The sequence below is a fragment of the Rhinopithecus roxellana genome, chromosome 16 (genome assembly GCF_007565055.1).
Source record: "Rhinopithecus roxellana isolate Shanxi Qingling chromosome 16, ASM756505v1, whole genome shotgun sequence".
NCBI classification, from domain to species: Eukaryota; Metazoa; Chordata; class Mammalia; order Primates; family Cercopithecidae; genus Rhinopithecus; species Rhinopithecus roxellana.
Genome location: NC_044564.1, coordinates 28626022 through 28632539, shown reverse-complemented (window position 1 = coordinate 28632539; position 6518 = coordinate 28626022).

Below are 6518 nucleotides of genomic sequence, written 5' to 3'. Positions count from 1 at the left end.
CTTTGGGATTCATTTGTTCTGTTTTCTAGTTGCTCTAGGTGTGGTAGTAGATTATTAATTTGACATCTAAGTATTTAGGTTAGATCTCTAAACTTTCCTCAACATTGTTTTTGCTATATCTGAGAGATTTTGGTATGTTGTACCTCTGTTTTCATTTCTTTCAAGTAATTTTTTTTATTTCTGCTTTGATTTTGTTGTTTACCCAAAAGTCATTCAGGAAAAAGTTGTTGAATGTCCGTGTAATTGTGTAGTTTTGAGAGATCTTCTTAGAACTGATTTTATTTTTATTCCACTTTGGTCCAAGAGTATGGTTGGTATGAATTCAGTTGTTTGGAATTTATTGAAACTTGCTTTATGACTAAGTGTGTGGTCAATCTTGGATTATGTTCTGCGTGCAGATGAGAAGAATGTGTATTTTGTTGTTGATGACTATTCTGTAGATGTCTATTAAGTCCAATTCATCAAGTGTCAAGCTTATGTCCAGAATTTCTTTGTTAGTTTTCTACTTTGATAACTGTCTAATGCTTTTAGTGGGGTATTGATGTCCCCCACTATTATTGTGTGGCTGTCTAAGGCTTTCAGTAGATCTAGAAGTACTTGTTTTATGAATCTTGGTGCTCTAATGTTGGGTACACATATATTTAAGATATTTAAGTCTTTTGTTGAGCGGAACCCTTTATCATTATGTAATGCTGTTGTCTTTTTTTTTTTTTTTTTTTTTTTACTATTGTTGGTTTAAAGTCTCTTTTATCTGATATGAGAATAGCAACCCTTGCTATTTTTTGTTTTCTATTTGTGTGTTAAATCTTTCTTTAACTCTTTACTTTAAACCTATGGGTGTCATTATGTCTGAGATGGGTCTCTTAAAGGTAGCAGATGGATGGGTCTTATTTTCTTATCCAACTTGCCACTCTATGCGTTTTAACTGGGGCATTTAGCCCATTTATATTAAAGGTTAACATTTATATATGAGGTTTTCATCCTATTGTGAAGTTGTTACCTGTTTGCTTCATAGTTTCTATGGGTTTTTTTGTTTTTGTTTTTGTTTTTTGTTTTTTTTTTTTTTTTTGAGACGGAGTCTCGCTCTGTCACCCAGGCTGGAGTGCAGTGGCCAGATCTCAGCTCACTGCAAGCTCCGCCTCCCGGGTTTATGCCATTCTCCTGCCTCAGCCTCCCGAGTAGCTGGGACTACAGGCACCCGCCACCTCGCCTGGCTAGTTTTTTGTATTTTTAGTAGAGACAGGGTTTCACTGTGTTAGCCAGGATGGTCTCGATCTCCTGACCTCGTGATCCGCCTGTCTCAGCCTCCCAAAGTGCTGGGATTACAGGCTTGAGCCACCACGCCCGGCCTCTATGGGGTTTTTGCTTTATAGGGTCTGTGGGCTATGTACTTAAGTATGTCTGCATGGTAGCAGGTATTGTGTTTTCATTACCATGTTTAGAACTCCCTTAAGGATCTCTTGTAAGCCAGGTCTGATGGTAACAAATTCCCTTGGCACTTGCATTTCTGGAAAAGATTTTATTTCTCTTTTGTTTATGAAGGTTAGTTTGACAGGATATGAAATTCTTGGCTAGAATTTCTTCTCTTTAAGAACAGTGAAAATAGGCCCCAAATCTCTCCTGGCTTGTAAGGTTTCTGCTGAGAAGTTTGCTGTTAAAATGATGGGGTTGCCTTTCTTCATGATCTGCCCTTTTTCTGTATCTGTCTTTAAGATTTTCCTTTAGCATTGACATTGGATAGTTTGGTGACCATATGCCTTGGTGATGTTCATTTGGTATAGTGACTTACAGGTGTTCTCTGGACTTTTGTACGTGCATGTTGATCTCCCTAGAAGGATTAGGTAAGTCTTCTTGAATTATTCCCTCAAATATATTTCCCAAGTTATTTGTTTTTTCTCTTCTCTCAGAATTACCAATAATTCATAGGTCTGGTTCCTTTACATTATCCCATATTTGTTGAAGACTTTGTTCATCTTTTTACATTATTTTTTCTTTATTTTTGTCACGCTAGGTTAGTTCAAAAACTGGTTATCAAGCTCTAAAATTTTTTCTTCTGCTTGATCCTGTCTATTGATAAAGTTTTCTATTGTACTTTGAAATTCCTTAAGTACAATTTTCAATTTCAGAAGCTCTGGCCTTTTCTTAAGATGTTTATCTCTTTCTTCATTTCCCGGATTGCTTTAGCAGTTTCTTTGTGTTGATTTCCAGCTTTGTCTTGGATCTCATTGAGTTTCCTTGCATTCCATGCTTTGAATTATTCACCTGTTAATTCTGAGTTTCCATTTTGGTTAAGAATCAAACCTAACTAAATCTCCATCCACTGACAGATAGCTAGCATAATCCTTTGGTAGTGTCACTACATTCAGATTTTTCATGGTTCCAAAATCATTTGACTGGTTACTTCTCATCTGGAGACACTGGCACTTCTAACTTTTGTAATTATTTCCATGCAGGTACTATTTCTTCTTTTTCTTCTTTCTTTCCCTATAATAATAGTATTATTGGTTTTTTTTTTCTTTCTTTCTTTCTTTTTCCCTTTCTACCCTCACCCCTCTTCCTAGGGTCTAGGGGGTGTGACTGTAGAGAATGCTGAGTAGAATCTTTTTTTTTTTTTAAGACAGAGTCTTGCTGTGTCACCCAGCCAGGCTGGAGTGCAATGGCATGATCTTGGCTCACTGCAACCTCCTCCTCCCAGGTTCAAGCCATTCTCCTGTCTCAGCCTCCCGGGTAGCTGGGATTACAGGTGACCGCCACCATGCCCGACTAATTTTTTGTATTTTTAGTAGAGATGGGGTTTCACTATGTTGGCCAGGCTGGTCTCGAACTCCTGACCTCATGATCCACCTACCTCAGACTCCCAAAGTGCTGGGATTACAGGCATGAGAGTATAATCTTCTGACTTTGCTTCTATAGCCCCATGTAATTCTTTTGGTGGGTTTTATATTAGGCTGCACATTTCAACCTACAAGGAAGGCTTGAGTTTTAGAGCAGAAATTTTCTGTCTAGGTTCCCATTCAGGTCCATTTACACAAATGAAAGGTTAGAAACGCTTAATTCAGATTGGTCAACACAGCTGAGTTGCAATAGTTTGATGTAACTGAGCTCTAATTAGCCGATGCAGACAACCCCTGCCTGGTTCATACAGCTGAGCCCTGATTGGCTTAGGCAGGCAAGCTCTAATTGGTTGGTTCAGTTGAGCTCTGAAAGTTCCAAAGTTAAAATGGTGTGGATTTTGAGGGAATTCAAAGTACCTATGTGACCTCTAGTCAGCCAATGGCTGCTTGGCTGTATTTTAGATTTAGGCCCAGGTAGCCGATCAGGGTCCAGGATTGAATCTTTCAGGTTCACTTTCTTCACACACTTCTGCCTTTGACTATACGCAAGGTTCAGCAAAAACAGACTGACTTTGTGCGGTTGCTTCTTAAGATATTCTTCTTGATTGTTTTATTAATTACCCCTCCAGTTTGCTTTTTGTTTTCCAGACATGTAACAAAACCTTTCTATGGTTGATGACTTCCACAATCTCTTGACTTTTATTGGTCTACTAATTTTGGTATCTCATATTTTCAGGAGGAACACAAGGCTAATATGTGTTCATGGTCTATCCTTTTTTACTACAAGTGCCTGCTGATTTTAGTATCCAGTGTTCTCACAGGAGAAAACCAACCTGTGTTAACAGATGTAGCATTTATGATTTCAACTTTTTTTGAGCAATCAATCACTAAGGATTTAGGATACAGTAATTTCTTCTTCTTCTTCTTATTATTATTATTATACTTTAAGTTCTAAGATACATGTGCACAACGTGCGGTTTTGTTACATATGTATACGTGTGCCATGTTGGTGTGCTGCACCCATTACCTCATCATTTACACTAGGTGTATCTCCTAATGCTATCCCTCCCCACTCCCCTGACCCCACAACAGGCCCCAGTGTGTGATGTTCCCCTTCCTGTGTCCAAGTGTTCTCATTGTTCAATTCCCACCTATGAGTGAGAACATGTGGTGTTTGGTTTTCTGTCCTTGCGACAGTTTGCTCAGAATGATGGTTTCCAGTTGCATCCATGTCCCTACAAAAGACATAAACCCATCCTTTTTTATGGTTGCATAGTATTCCATGGTGTATATGTGACACATTTTCTTAATCCAGTCTATCATTGATGGACATTTGGGTTGGTTCCAAGACTTTGCAATTGTGAATAGTGCAGCAATAAACATATGTGTGCATGTGTCTTTATAGCAGTATGATTTATAATCCTTTGGGTATATACCCAGTAATGGGATGGCCGGGTCAAATTGTATTTCTAGTTCTAGATCCTTGACGAATCGCCACACTGTCTTCCACAATGGTTGAAGTAGTTTATAGTCCTAGCAACAGTGTAAAAGTGTTCCTATTTCTCCACATCCTCTCCAGCACCTGTTTCCTGACTTTTTAATGATCACCATTCTAACTGGTGTGAGATGGTATCTCATTGTGGTTTTGATTTGCATTTCTCTGATGGCCAGTGATGATGAGCATTTTTTCATGTGTCTGTTGGCTGCATAAATGTCTTCTTTTGAGAAGTGTCTGTTCATATCCTTCGTCCACTTTTTGATGGGGTTGTTTGATTTTTTCGTGTAAATTTGTTTGAGTTCTTTGTAGATTCTGGATATTAGCCCTTTGTCAGATGGGTAGATTGCAAAAATTTTCTCCCATTCTGTAAGTTGCCTGTTCACTCTGATGGTAGTTTCTTTTGCAGTGCAGAAGCTCTTTATTTTATTAGATTCCATTTGTCAATTTTGGCTTTTGTTGCCATTGCTTTTGGTGTTTTAGCCATGAAGTCCTTGCCCATGCTTATGTTTTGAATGGTATTGCCTGGGTTTTCTTCTAGGTTTTTTATGGTTTTAGGTCTGACATTTAAGTCTTTAATCCATCTTGAATTAATTTTTGTATAAGGTGTAAGGAAGGGGTCCAGTTTCAGTTTTCTACATATGGCTAGCCAGTTTTCCCGGCACCATTTATTAAATAGGGAATCCTTTCCCCATTTCTTGTTTTTGTCAGGTTTGTGAAAAATCAGATGGTTGTAGATGTGTGGTGTTATTTCTGAGGGATCTGTTCTGTTCCATTGGTCTATATCTCTGTTTTGGTACTAGTACCCTGCTGTTTTGGTTACAAGATACAGTAATTTCTAATAAGGAAATTATACCTATCCTAAGGAGTTGATTTGAAGGTGAAATGAGATAATTAACAAGAAAATGCTTTGTAAAATTTTAAGTTCCATAAAAATGCTTTGTGTTATTGTTTTTGTTATTTATTTATTTATTTATTTATTTATTTTTTTTTTTTTTTTTTTTTTTTTTTTTTTTTTTTTTTTTTTTTTGAGACGGAGTCTCGCTCTGTCACCCAGGCTGGAGTGCTGTGGCCGGATCTCAGCTCACTGCAAGCTCCGCCTCCCAGGTTCACGCCATTCTCCTGCCTCAGCCTCCCGAGTAGCTGGGACTACAGGCGCCGCCACGTCGCCCGGCTAGTTTTTTTTTTGTAGTTTTTAGTAGAGACGGGGTTTCACCGTGTTAGCCAGGATGGTCTCGATCTCCTGACCTCGTGATCCGCCCATCTCGGCCTCCCAAAGTGCTGGGATTACAGGCTTGAGCCACCGCGCCCGGCCTGTTTTTGTTATTACTGTATCAATCTTATGTGTGATATTGTCTCGGTGACACAGCGCCATTTTGGTTATTCTTTTACAAACCAACCATATTTTTCAATATCTCAATGGAAACGTGTGACATTGTGAAGGTTGGGAATGAAACCATAGACGTTTCTTGACACCTATCACTTCACAATGTTTTTAGCAAGTATTTTCTCATGTATCCCTCTTTCCAATTTTATTGAGGACCTACATCCAGTTATATCCTTTACTTGAAGATTTAGCAAATATTTTCCAGACTTTAAATATTTTAGGCTTTGTAAGCTATATGCAGTTTCTGAAGTTCCCCTTCCTCCTCCTTTTTCTTTTTCTTCGACAACCTTTCAAAATGTAAGAATCATTCTTAGCTCACAGGTCATACAAAAAGATCTATGGGCCATTTTTTGCCCATCACTGATCTATTTCTTTATGAGTAGAAAGCAAATCTTTGAGTAAATCACTTCTGTAAAGGAATTGATCTCCCTGATCTTTTTTTAAAAACTTTTCTACAATTTTTAATCAACATTGCATCCAGAGAGATCTTGTTAAAACCTAAATCAGATTGTATCACTCAAATCTCTATAATGGCTTGCTCAGAGCAAAAGCCAAAGTCCTCTAACTGCCTCCAAACCCCTAGCAACCCATGCTCTCCGTTTCCTTGCTGACATCATTTCCTTCTCCTCTCCACTCTGATCCCTCTCTCCCTCACACACTGATGCCCTTTCTGTTCCCTAAATTCTCAGGGACACTCTTGCCTCATTGCCTTCCCATTTGGCTGTTCGCTCTGCCTGTAACGTGCATTTCCCAGAGAAGCCCATTGTTGTTTCCTAGAACACCCTCAGGTTCCTTCTTAAAT